At 35.2% G+C, this 15,153-nt stretch overlaps 1 long non-coding RNA gene across 1 annotated transcript; it reads left to right on the top strand.

The window, feature by feature from the left end:
• The first annotated feature begins 736 nt into the window (after positions 1–736).
• On the top strand, positions 737–14,337 carry LOC118767418. Its single transcript, XR_005003337.1, has 3 exons — positions 737–876; positions 9,235–9,237; positions 14,328–14,337. It is a non-coding gene; the product is annotated as an uncharacterized LOC118767418 (long non-coding RNA).
• The last annotated feature ends 816 nt before the right edge of the window (positions 14,338–15,153 follow it).

Below are 15,153 nucleotides of genomic sequence, written 5' to 3' on the forward strand. Positions count from 1 at the left end.
AATTTAGACATACTAAATCAAATTCCACACAAAATAATATATATATAAAATATTAGAAAAACATCCACCTTTTATCAATTCAAAATGAATAATTAAATTACACCATTTAGATGGTGTAATTTAATTATTCCTTTTGAATTGATAAAAGGTGTTTTTTTCTGATATTTTATAGATAGATAGATAGATAGATAGATAGATAGATAGATAGATAGATAGATAGATAGATGTGTGTGTATTTACAGAGAGAGAGAGAGAGAGAGTGAGAGACTGTCCTAAAATTAAGGTAACTGATATAAAATTATACATCATTATAAAAGCTTATTTTTGTTTCAGACTAAATAAATTCAGATTTATAAATTAGACCGAAAAACAATCATAACCCTCCATAAAGGAGGTGAAAGGAATACCTCTATAATAAAAACCTTAAAAGGCTTTAAATTAACCGAACAACAGTCAGTTAAAATTGTCGAGGCATTTCAAAGGATTGGTTCCACCATTGATCGGCCTGAGCGCGGCCTAAAAACTAGTGTGCGGGCCCCTCAGCTTATCAAAAGTACCAGAGAAAATATACGGTGAAATCCTCGTCGTTCTGTCTGAAAACTGGCTGCTAAAGCAAAAATAACCGAACATCGATGTATCGAGTGCTGACGGAGGATCTCAGGACCCACCCCTAGAAAATGAACCGTCGTCATGAACTCACAAAAGTTTATAACGCTATAAGACTGGAGAGGAATCGTCTTATCCTCTGTCAGATTGCTGAAGGCATGCTGCCCAACCGGGTGTTCACTAATAAAAACAAATTTGACATCGAACAGACAGTAAACCATCAGAATGATCGACTTTTGGAATGTATCTGGCTCCGTTGAGAGTAGATACGTAAATGGACGTCAAAATCCACAGTCAGCTATGGTTTGGGCGACTCTTGCAGCCGCTGGAAGGTCTCCCTTCGTTCTTGTGCCCTCAGGTGTAAAACTTAATGCCCAGTGATACATTAATGACATTCTGGAAGCTGAAATGCTTCCATAGGCGAATGAAAACTTTCGGGGCGCACTTTGAACAGGACTTGGCCCCGTCACACAGCTCTAAACAGACACAATACTGGATTCAGAAAAATATTCTGTCGTCCATAGGCATAGATTTATGACCCTCAAGGAGCCCAGCAGCTGCGTGTCACGTGCAAAGCATTCACGCCTAAACTTAAGCCTGTGATTCGAAACAGAGGTGGTCATATCAAATAAATGTGATGGTGTCACAACTGTGCTTCCTTTGCCATTGCATCGCAACTCTCGGACCCGACATATAACAATATTTTTCTGTGGCAAAATTGAAAACATTTAGTTTCTTTTATTTTGGGGCACCCTGTATGTATATTATATATATATATATATATATATCGCTATGGGCTACTCGTGAGCAGTCATCTAAAAACTTGTTGTGCATTTTGTTGGCAAAAGAAGTTCCTGGACTTTCCTGAAGAGAAAGCTGCAAAATGGACTCCTTATTCATTCGGAATTAGGGATTTTGCAGACTTCGAAACATATGTCGAAAATAAAATAAAGGGATTTTGTTAAATCTTCGTTCAGCTCCATTCTTTCCTATACTTATATATATATATATATATATATATATATTATATATATATATATATATATATATATACATATATATATGTATATATATATAATTATTTGAATATTAATCCAAACTTACAGGGAAAAAATTCAATTTAGAAATACTAAATCAAATTTATTCTACCAATTTTATACGATTTTATTGTTATTCTACCAATTATATACGTTTTTATTGGTATTTTACCAATTATATACGTTTTTATTATTTTTTTGCAATTTACTTAATTATTGGTATTTTTTGTTATTTTAATCTTAATATTTGTATTATATGTAATTTTCTAGATGGTGTAATTTAATTGTTCATTTTGAATTGATAAAACGTGTTTTTTTCTAATTTATATAGATGAAATATACAAGAATATATTATTAATCACGATAATTATTTCGACACATCTAGCATCGATCCCTCACGGGTAGGGCATTTAACAAATGGTTCATTAGCATCCGGCGGTGCAGATGTGTCTCGTCGGGTGATAAATAGACACAGCTCGTTAAAATAACAGTTCTGCAATGTATCTTCTCAATTCGTAGTAAGAAAAGCAGAAAATCGAAGGAAATATCTTCATTTACATAGAATAACAAAAATAAAATCCCAGATGCAAAAAAGAAACGAACACGCAATATATGTATATATAGAAGAAACTATACTGTGGAAGATACCGTGAAGGAAACTCTCATACTATTTTTCTCTTTTACTCTTTTACTCTTTTACTTGTTTCAGTCATTTGACTGCGGCCATGCTGGAGCACCGCCTTTAGTCGAGCAAATCGACCCCGGGACTTATTCTTCGTAAGCCCAGTACTTATTCTATCGGTCTCTTTTGCCGAACCGCTAAGTGAAGGGGACGTAAACACACCAGCATCAGTTGTCAAGCAATGCTAGGGGGAACAAACACAGACACACAAACACATACACACACATACACATATATACACATACATATATACGACGGGCTTCTTTCAGTTTCCGTCTACCAGATCCACTCACAAGGCATTGGTCGGCCCGGGGCTATAGCAGAAGACACTTGCCCAAGATGCCACGCAGTGGGACTGAACCCGGGACCATGTGGTTGGTTAGCAAGCTACTTACCACACAGCCACTCCTGCGCCATGTTGGCTTTTGGGTTCAAAGTGCTCTTGTTTATATCGCTACCGGAGTTGTTTCGATAAATGTTTGTTCACTCACGGCCTTTTCGCCGTAAAATTGAACCAACAAATAGACATGTAAGAACGAAGAACGGGTAAAAATCTTTAAACTTTTCTTTTATTACAATTTCTGATTTCTGGATTACGTAATTTTATATTAAAACTTCCGTCCATAGTATTCCTGTGTATTTTAGACTTGTAAACGGTGTTGTTGATATAGGAGCACTCCGTCGGTTACGACGACGAGGGTCCCAGCTGACAACGATCAACGGAACAGTCTGCTCGTGAAATTAACGTGCAAGTGACTGAGCAATCCACAGACACGCGTACCCCTAACGTAGTTCTCAGGGAGATTCAGCGTGACACAAATACAGGTACTACTCATTTTTGCCAGCTGAGCAAACTGGAGCAACGTGAAATAAAGTGTCTTGCTCGAGGACACAACGCGTCGCCGGGAATCGAACTCACGACCTTACAATCGTGAGTCGAATGCCCTAACCACTAAGCCACGCGTCTTCACGTTGTTGGTATAATGTTGTTGTAATTGTGTAAGAGATAAAAATATTTTTATTCTTTAGCATTCCGTTGTATACTTTATCAATAATACCAGAGTGAAAGACAGAAATCCAGAGATCTTGTTATTTTTTTTTCACATTATCAGAGTGTTTAGAGTTTCCATAGGACAGTATTTGAACGAGGTCACATTCAGGAAAGTTTCCATCCAATTTTGAAATGTTTTCAAAGTCTTAACAAATAATTAACTTTAGCCAACGAATTCTTTTAACTTGTGAATTAGAATTGTGATATTTGTTACGAAAAATATGAATTTCTAAACGTGAGCATGTGAAATGACTACGTTTCTGTTCTGGTAGTATAAATCATCTTTGGATTATACATACATAATACATACATACGTGTGTATATATATATATATGTGTGTATATATATATATATATATATATATATAATTGAGTAGTTGAATGAAATATCTAATTATGGATAATTCGGTTAACCGATACCTGGGTAGCAAGTTCACGTCAGAAAAACACGGTTGAAGCTACATGCCTAGGGCAGAGATCAAGTGCTATCGTGTGAAAATTTGTGTGTTTTTTTAAATACAAATAAATGAAAGAATGGAGTTGAACGACGAATTAACAAAATTCCTTTATTTTATTTTCGACACATGTTTCGAAGGCTGCATATTCCTAATTTCGAAGGAATAAGGGGTGCATTATGCCGCCTTCTCATCAGGAAAAGCAAGGAACTTGATGCTGACATAAGTTCCTTGCTTTTCCTGATAAGAAGGCGGCATAATGCACCCCTTATTCCTTCGAAATTAGGAATATGCAGCCTTCGAAACATATGTCGAAAATAAAATAAAGGAATTTTGTTAATTCGTCGTTCAACTCCATTCTTTCATTTATTTGTATGTATATATATTATATATATATATATATATATATATATATATTATATATATATATATATATATATATATGTATATATATATATATATATATATATATACATATACATATACATATATACATATACATGTATGTATGCACACACACATATATATAAAGCTGGACTCAAGAGTCATCTTCGTAGTCATAAAACGAGACAGATGAGTGACAACCTGGCCACTGGTGCTGGTGTAACATACCATGCTAATCATATCTGTCACACCATGTGGAAGAGAGTGTAATTCGGCAGGAGGACTTAAACGACATGCAAAGGTACATGAAGCCCAGTTACAACTACAGCCAGCTATTACCGGTAAAGGTTTTAGTTGCCAATTCTGTACAAGACATTGTAGATCTTTAGCTGGGCTAAAAAGTCACATTCGATCACAGCACGAGTAACAGTTAAGCTTCGTGCAATGGCCATACTCGATAACGAGGGGGCAGCCATAATATATATATATATATATATATATATATATATATATATATACATGTGTGTGAGTTTGTATTTGCGTGTATGTGTGTGTGTGCGTGCGTATGTAGATCACATTTAACAGAAGTTAAGTGTTATAGGTTTTTATGCCGTGTTGAATTTAATAGGATTACTTGAATTAAATGTGGGATATCGAAAAATTTACTTGATGTATATAACAAAAATCCGATGGTATTATATATATTACACTGGTTTCTGTTTAACAAGAGCTGGATTTAATATAAATATTCACCTTGTTATATTTCCAATGAAATATTGTTATAACATCAATATCTGTTCTAACAGTATGATCATGTTTTTCTCTTCCGATATTTCTCTCTCTTTCCATATTTCTGGAGATTGTTATTATATTTGTTCTCTTTCAAATCTTCATACGTCTCATCTCTATTATCTTTTCATCTCGTTGCTATATTATTGTTGTAAGTTCTGTCTGTAATCTACACATAAGACTCTTATATAATTGCTATCAATATTTTATCCCATTGTACTAACTGTGGTATATCGATTGCTTTTACTGTTCTCTGCCATTTTCATTTTTTTTTGCTTAAAATAATGCTTCTTTTAACCATATTTTATGTATTGTTCTGTTGTCTTCTAACTTGATATTTCAAGACATTTCTTGAGTGCATCAGAACTCGTGATTAGTCATGTCCTTGGGAGTCAAGGGGGTGTTCGTTTTTTTCAAAATCTGACACCTCCGTCCAGTTCACCCAGCCACGCTTCCATCTCCGACGGCAACTTAATTAATTATTCCATTTCCGTCGGCAATTGATCATAGGCCTGTCCTTTTTATCCTAAGTCACAGAAAAGTTTTTTTTTTTCTTTTTTGAGAGAGAACCGATATAAACATTTATACAGCAGTTTTCAAGGTTTACCCTGTTTTTATTTCGGATGGCAACTGTCTTACACAGGTTGCATTCAAAATCTCCCGTTCTTAATTTTTTTTTAATGTTGATATGATAGTTTCGATGATAACGAACGGATCTTTTTTACCCATTACTATTTAGTCAGTCAACAAACTTTGAATTTCATGGGTGAATGTTAAAGTTTATCCAAGACATGAGGTTCACAAGTCTTTGTTGAACCCAGCTATATCTAGCAGCTGTGATGTTGTGTCAGATCATTGATAAAAGTTCTTATTCTTTGATCTAGGCGCAGGAGTGGCTGTGTGGTAAGTAGCTTTCTAACCAGCCACATGGTTCCGGGTTCAGACCCACTGAGTGGCATCTTGGGCAAGTGCCTTCTGCCATAGCCCCGGGCCGACCAATGCCTTGTGAGTGGATTTGGTAGACGGAAACTGAAAGAAGCCCGTCGTATATATGTATATATATATATATATATATATATTATATATATATATATATATATAATATATATATATATGTATGTGTGTGTGTGTTTGTATGTCTGTGTTTGTCCCCTAGCATTGCTTGACAACCGATGCTGGTGTGTTTACGTCCCCGTCACTTAGCGGTTCGGCAAAAGAGACCGATAGAATAAGTACTGGGCTTGCAAAGAATAAGTCCCGGGGTCGATTTGCTCGATTAAAGGCGGTGCTCCAGCATGGCCGCAGTCAAATGACTGAAACAAGTAAAAGAGTAAAAGAGTAATGTAAAGATTTGTCTGAGCTTCTTGGTACGTTACCCCCGTTGAATTTAGTACGATATCCATATCGCCAAATACATTAACGTCAAATAGGACGACTGAGATTGTTCAGCTTGTCACAATTCTATTCTCAAGCTTGTATTGTTCTAATGTGAACTTTGAAGTACCATCCTAAAGTTCTAAAGCATATTATAGTACTTGGTTATTGGTTTTGCTGGTTACATGGTGTCTTCGAAAACCTTTCTCAGCCGGCATGAGGATCAGCGCTTATTTCTAATTTTCCCGTTTTAGTAACTCTCTTTACTCTTTTACTCTTTTACTTGTTTCAGTCATTTTGACTGCGGCTATGCTGGAGCACCGCCTTTGGTCGAGCAAATCGACCCCGGGACTTATTCTTTTGTAAGCCCAGTACTTATTCTATCGGTCTCTTTTGCCGAACCGCTAAGTAACGGGGACGTAAACTCACCAGCATCGGTTGTCAAGCAATGCTAGGGGGACACACACAGATACACAAACATACATGCACACATACATATATACATATATACGACGGGCTTCTTTCAGTTTCTGTCTACTAAATCCACTCACAAGGCATTGGTCGGCCCGGGGCTGTAGCAGAAGACACTTGCCCAAGATGCCACGCAGTGGGACTGAACCCGGAAACATGTGGTTGGTTAGCAAGCTACTTACCACACAGCCACTCCTGCGCCTTTATGTATAACTGTATATGTTATCTTCGAAAAGAGAGATCTGTATGTGTACATGCATGCGTGTACTATGTAGTTATGAAAGTGAGGGCTGCTTGTCTGTTGGTGGATTTTGTCATGTAATAAAATATTTTTTTATTCATTACCCTCTTTGTAAAATGCATCAATGATGGCAGGCCTTAGTGCAGAATTCCATCGATTTTCTCACATTCTTTCAATTAATCATCCTTTTCTGGGCTTCGTGTGTCTGTTTAGAGACTGAAACTGGTATGATTCAGAAATATCTTCTTCTGTGTCTGCAACTGAATTTTTGTTGGCATATTTACCATAAAAATACGCGCTTGAAAGAAGAAACCACGGACAGCATCTATTCTGGGAATATAAACAATCTTTCACTTATCAATTTGCATCTTGTTTATATTTAATATGAGTTAGGTGCTATAAATTTACATATTATATTTAATCGAAGTTAGGTGCTATGAATTTGTATCTTCTTACATTTAATAGGAGTTAGGTGTTATAAATATATAGCTTTTATCTTGGTATTTGAGTATTACATTTGCTATCTTTAAACTCTTCATCGTTCATTTAACTTTTATCGTCAGTTTTTTTTTTCCTTATTGCTCGATTGTTCTTGATGCTGCTATCTTTTACTTCCGCATCAATGCTTTATATAGTTGTTAACAATGTTACATTTACTTATTATCTCCTATCAACCCATCTCTCTTTTAAGTACTCTACTCTTCCAGTCTAAATTATATTTACACAACCTTATTATTATCTCACTTTTCCGCAATGCATAGTTCTTATTTCTTAAGATCTTATTTAAACTTCTATGAATAAACGTTATAGAGTTTTAGCAGTGTTTTGTGTCTGCATCTGTGATATGCAGTCGTAGAAATGTGAGTTATTACTCGATGTATAGTTATTGTGGTGTAATTCTTATATTATCTTATATTTCTATTCTCCATTGTATAATTTATGTATAATTCGAGCCTGAGAGGCACAAATCCAATAATCGTGTTAGTTTTGCTCGCATTATCAGCATCTTCCCATCTTCATCTCCATGTGTCTGCAGTTATCGTTTGTGCCAGGTCGCACGCACGTAGCTGGTCAGACTTTAAAAGAACTGGAATCGTAACACCTGAATTGAAATATAGAAAACTTCTTTAAGCGGGCCGAGGACGATTTCTATTCTGGTAGCCTAAATAATCCTCAAATTACAAGTTTACATCTTATAATACAAATCGGGGACTTAGGTGTCAGCGTTCTTTTAATTGTAATCTTTCCATCTCAGTGGTACCTTATTCTTACAGCTGCTAAATTCTATCTCAACATCAGCCGTTTATACAATTGTTATCAATGTTTCTTTTAGCAATTTATCTCATTGTATCTCCTAAATTTTTTTCCCAGTTATCTATTTATCTCATTGCCACATTGCTCATAGAGCTACGCGCCTCATATCTCCAGATCAATCGTTTATATAACGACTATCAAAGCTTCTCTTAACTCTTTTATTCCATCGTATCCACTTTTGATGTTAAAACTCATTTCTCTCATCTTTTAAAGCTAGTTTCTTGCAAAAATGTTCAATTATGCAGCGGTGTTCTTGTAGTCTAAAATCATATTTTTATCTTTCATCTTTTACTGGTTTCAGTCATTACACTGCGGCCAAGCTGGAGTACTGCCTTGAAGAATTTTTAGTTGAATGAATCTACCCCAGAACTAATCAATTTTTTAAGCTTGGTACTTATTCTATGGGACCCTTTCGCGAAGTGCTAAGTTATGGGACGTAAGCACATCATCACCGGTTGGCGACCGGGAGTGGGGACAAACACAGACGCAAGCGTACACACACATAGTTTTCTATATATATATATATATATATATACTAGCAGTATCGCCCGGCGTTGCTCGGGTTTGTTTCGACCCGCTGGAATTGTAATTTTGAAAAGTAAAAATTTTGTGAACATTTTTCTGGTCGAAATACACCGAAAAGTGGCGACACAGCAGTGAAAAAATCGTAAAAAATAAGGATTTTCATAGAAAAAAGCATCTTTTTGATGTAAATAATTTTTGGTGTTACCATGGTCCGATTTGAATTTTATGTTCTACGGAAGGAAGAGCAACCCTTCTTCTACCATACTCTCAATTTTGGTCAACTTGCGCCGCAGGGTCTCGGAGGAGATAGTGTTAGTTGAAGGTTACCATTGTAGGTGCCTGAGTAACAACCTCGCGGATTTACAGATAAATGAATTAATTACTATTTTACAGAATAAAATTAAATAATTTTTGAAAATTAATTAATATTAATATTTTTTGAACAAAGTAAATAATTTTTTTTACACAAACGCGAACGGGGAAAAGGGGTTGGTGAATTCGATTTACATACCTAAATTTTTTCTTTTTCATGACATTGTAGCAAAATAGTAGTGAATTATATAAATACCAGCAGTACATTTTTTTCTGGGGTATTTTTTTTCAACCTCGTCACATATTTGCCCCTTTCAATTTAAACAAAGTCTTAATTAAGCAATTACGGCAGCTTAGCAATGGTTTCAATACAGGCGTGACATCTGTATCTCAATTGTTCAAAACCCTTCGAATTTTTTCGCACGTGATGATATCATAGTGAAAACTTCAGTTATTTCTGTCTTTCACTCTGTCTGTCTCTTTACACACACTAACAAAAGCACTTCACTTACACACCACACTTTCTGTGTCGCACAACCCATCAAACACACACACACACACACTCACGCACGCACACATGTACATCAATGCTTTCGGAGTGAAATGTTAAAATATTGAGTTTTCTCGAATTTTGTCTTAATTGGGGGTGAAATTGAAAGAAATATATTATGGCATGAGTGAATGGAGTACTTTGAAAAATCTTAGGTAAATTCTAATTGAAGAAATTGTGTGAGGAGTAAATCGTTATGTATTTATTTGTTTCTGTTTGCTGTGTTTTTTTATTTTTTGAGTAGTGGTTTAAATACTTTCAGTTTAGTCTTCCTCAAATCACTTTGTCGCTATTTACTTTCATTTTATTCGTTGCACACTGTGTGTGTGCGTTTGCGTGTGCTGTAAACCAGACTAAGAAAAGCATTTGACATACACACCAGAATGTGAGTTTTCTGTAAATTTTGCTTAATTGGAGTTTAAATTTTAAAAACTGGACCTGGCATGACCCGATGCATTCTACTCTTAAAAATGCTAGGTAAATTGTAATTGAAGAAATCCTATATTGTAGATTTCTATAACTTACAAAGGGAGGCAGATAAAATCTGCCTTTTATAATAAGATATATATATATATATATATATATAGTAGTAGTAGTAGTAACAGAAAAGAGGAATTTCGATTATCCCCACGTGGTGAGTTGTAATGTATATAAGAAATTAAACAAGGAAAATACGCACACTTACATAGTTTTAATATAATTTTTAATATATCGACCGGTTTCGCTATCGCTATTCATGATATTATGTTTTACTTACTTGAATAAATATTTTTTTCTTACGAAGAAATTTGGTCCATGTTGTGTGTGATGAAATTCACGAGTGAATGACTTCACAAGTAGATAAATAAAGGGAGGTAATTGGCTGTCGTTATTATTGTTATTGTTTTGGGTATTTTGGGTAAGGGAGATAACTGTTCAGCTTTCGGTAATGGGTGGGGATTATGTATGTGTACAGACAGAGACAGGTTTCAAAAACCTTGTTTAGTAGGGGATTTGAGTGTTGAACACTCATTCTCATTGTTCACTATTAACGTATATATCATGTACATTTACCTGCATATATTCGCACAAATCTGCTGCGCCAGTGTTTTTGCACGGCGTGAGCACAGATGCAAAAATCCAATCATTACAATTTCCCTCTGACTGAAATGGCTGCCGTATTAGAAGCAACTTCATACACACACTTCAACAATGCAAATATATTTTTGTGTTTTTCGATAAGCGTATGAATAAATGTTGTGATAATACAAATAACTTGGTTATCAAATATAACAAATGACAACTAAAATCAATGTAGACAGCAATTGCACTCTATTCATATCTTCTCAAGTGTCGATCGTTTTAACTATTCATTGAGATGCTACCCAACATTAGACGTTAAGTTGACCATACAACCACACACACATACACACACACAAATATACGTATATCTAAATTCGTATCTATATATCAGTCTCTCTTCAACCACTTCCCCATACATACCTACACACACACACTACACATATACATATATATATATATTATATATATATATGTGTGTGTGTCATATATATATATATATTTGAAAAATCCACCAGTGTGGACGCAAGTTGAAAAATCCACCAGAATGGACGAAAGCGCTAATGTTAATATACAAATAAATATCTGTAAATATAAAACCATCCGAATTTCTGAGTACCTCATTTCTTCTAATATAAAATATCTGTACATCATCTCCAAACCATCTAATATATATATATGTGTGTGTGCGTGTGTGTGTGTGTGTGTGTGTGTGTGTGTGTGTGTATGTATGTATATACATATATATACATATATTAAAATAGTGTGTATTTAGACGCAAAAGAAAACTACCCTTTAACAAGTAATTTTTACATGCTAGAAATTGCAACCAACACTGCCAAAACCACGATGTAATAGCAATTTTCGAAGTAAACGAAAAATAAAATCTTTTACCTTGTTATTTTTATTAGCGGTTATACCATGGTTTCGAATTTCTTTACAAATAAGATTATTTGCCATCCTTTAATAGGTAATTTAGCAAAACAATATTATTCACCAGGCGAATTCTCATCAGTAACCGGCCTCAATAACTATATATGTATCTTATGAATATATATACATATATATATATATATATACATTATATATATATGTATGTATATACATATATATATATATATATATATATATATATATATATATATATATATATATATGTATATACATATATATATATCATATATATATATATATATAATATATATATGTATATAATATATATATATATATATATATATGTATATATATATATTATATATATATATATATATGTGTGTATATATATATATATATGTATGTATATATTATATATATATATATATTATATATGTATATATATATATATTATATGTATATATATATATATATATATGTATAATATATATATATTATTATATATATATATATGTATATATATATATATGTAATATATATATATATGTATATATATATATATATATATATATATATATATATATATATATGTATATATATATATATATTTTGAGTATGTGTGTTTTCATCTCTGCTTGTTTGTGTATGAGTGTGTAGTTGATTATAGGCTTAGTAGTTAAGATGTTACACTCATGATCATAAGAAAGTTGCTTCGATTCCTGAACCGGGCGATGTGTCGAACTCTTGTTAACTAGTGTGCAATGAATATGTTTGCTAAGATACAATCTGAGAGACTGCTCTACGTTAGAACACAGCTGAGACGAATTAAGTAAGGACTCATATATAGCAGCTTCGGGATGCAAGACTCAGTCAATAATGATAGAACTGGCTCCATGGCAAGCTGTACATACTGCAGCTGTCTGCGTTATCCGTAAGTAGATATGCTGACCTATTCTATTGTGGCCGCTAGAAAGTTCAGGCCATTGTTCACCGATCCCCAAGAGAGACTACTTTAAATCTAACTGACCCACGCAAAAGAATAGGCTTTATAATGCTTGTTGCTTGTTGAAATAACCGCCTTCCATTACTACAGCCACGTTTGCCACAGTTTTGCGTAAGGTTTTTGGAAGAGAAGCAAGTGAACAATTAAATCTACTGTTAGATGCGTTTCACGTATGCTTTATTTTCATTAATACTGTTGTTATTGTTTTTTATGAAGATATATCTTTAGTGAAAAGCCTAATCTATCCCGTTCTTTATATCATATATATTATAACTTTCTATCTATCTCTATCCGCTCAGTCGAAGTCGACTCTCAGTTACTCGCTGAACCAGTATCCTCCAGTCAGTTCTATCCTGGGCCGCTTCTTTCAGATTGGCCATGTCCATTCCGGTATCACTCCTGATGGTGTCAAGCCAGCGGGTTCTTGGTCGGCCGCTTCCTCTCTTGCCACTGACCATTCCGAGCATGATGTCCTTCCCCAGGGATTTTCTCCGCATAATATGACCGAAATATGCCAATTAACGCTTGGTGATCCTAGTTTCTAGCGACATTTTCGGCTTGATCTGCTTAAGAACTTCTCCATTGGTGAGCCTCGCTGTCCATGGAATCCGTAAAAGTCTTCTCCAACACTAAAGCTACTTTTTCTAATTTGTCCTCCACCGAAAGAATAACAAAGCAGTCACTGTACATCCCTGGCACACCCCAGTGATGATGTGGAATTCCGAAATATTCATACTTTTGTTTTCAGAACCAGCAACTTGTTATCCGGTAAAGTGATTACATAACGCTGATATAACGGGAAGGCATTTTCAATAAAGCAACGATACATCGATTGAGATTCCTGTGTACGATGTCGAAGCACTTCTTTGAAGTTGATAATACTTATCATAAATGGTTGCGGGAAATTGTGACACGTTTTACGTCTGTTCATATATGTATATATATATATATATATATATATATATATATATATATATATTATATATATGTTTCTTATTAGCCACACAGGGCTGCACACAGACGGGACAGATTACAAAGTAGAGCTTTTCTTTTGGGGGAGAGAAAAAACGGGGGGGGGGGTCGATCAAAAGGGATCGTAAAAGGGAAAGAAAAGAAGAAAACGATCAATAGGGATCGTGTATCAGAGAAACGTCATGATGTAAAGTTTAAAGGAGGAAGCAGATCAGGTTTATCCGTGGAAAGAAAAGCCAACGGAGAAGACCGCGGTAACCTCGGTCAATAATGTATATATATGTATATATATATATGTGTGTGTGTGTGTGTGTGTGTGTGTGTGTGTGTGTGTGGTGTGTAAATTAAATTTCAAAACTTCAAACGCAAGATATGGATACGACCTTTCCTCGGCAGTTGCCATCCCAAAAATCATCACAATTTCACACTTTTAACAATAACTAGTACTATGACCCGGCCACACCGGGTTTTAGTGCTAATGCATGCATATACAGCTGCGCGTGTGTGCACACACGCGAGTACTGTCCAAATCTCCGACCAATCACATACAGCTAGATGGCATTCAATTGGCGTATCAAGTTTCGGGCGTTTTGATTGTGTTTTGGAAAGAAAATTCACAAAAAAGTCACTTCTATTGATTTTTTAATGTAAAGCTGTACACGACTACCCTTGGACGGTTTTGAATGACCATAGAAAGTGCGAGCTCTCTAACTGAAAAATTGTGGATTTGTATAAAGGACACACACACACACACACACACAGATTTTGCCGTTTATATATAGAGAGATACTGTGCATTGTTTGTAGCGTCAACAGCAAAAAACCTGCTGGGAAGAATGAGCGAAGACGGAAGTCAGTGACGAAAACGAACAGAGATCAAAAAAGCAGCAGAGAGTGGTGAGAGAGTGAAGGGGAGAGAGAGGGAGAGCACGAGAAAGAAAGAGACGTCGCACGAAATAAATTCCTACAATTACGGGGTAGCAATGAGAAGATGGGTGTGTGACGTTACATTAAATGTGTGTGCGCATATGTGTGTGTATGTGTGTGTGTACGCGTGTGTGTACTTACTTTTCTGGCCTAGAGAAACTGTCGGCGCCCTTGAGCATTTCAGATGCTCCTATATATATTTCTTTACAACCCACATGGGGCTAAATACAGAGGGGACAAACAAGGACAGACAAACGGATTAAGTCGATTACATCGACCCCAGTGCGTAACTGGTACTTAATTTATCGACCCCGAAACGATGAAAGGCAAAGTTGACCTGGGCGGAACTTGAACTCGGGACGTAACGACGGACGAAATACGTATTTCTTTACTACCCACTAGGGGCTAAACACAGAGAGGACAAACAAGGACAGACAAACGGATTAAGCCGATTACATCGACTCCAGTGCGTAACTGGTACTTAATTTATCGACCCCGAAAGGATGAAA

Source organism: Octopus sinensis, linkage group LG21, assembly GCF_006345805.1.
Source record: "Octopus sinensis linkage group LG21, ASM634580v1, whole genome shotgun sequence".
NCBI lineage: Eukaryota > Metazoa > Mollusca > Cephalopoda > Octopoda > Octopodidae > Octopus > Octopus sinensis.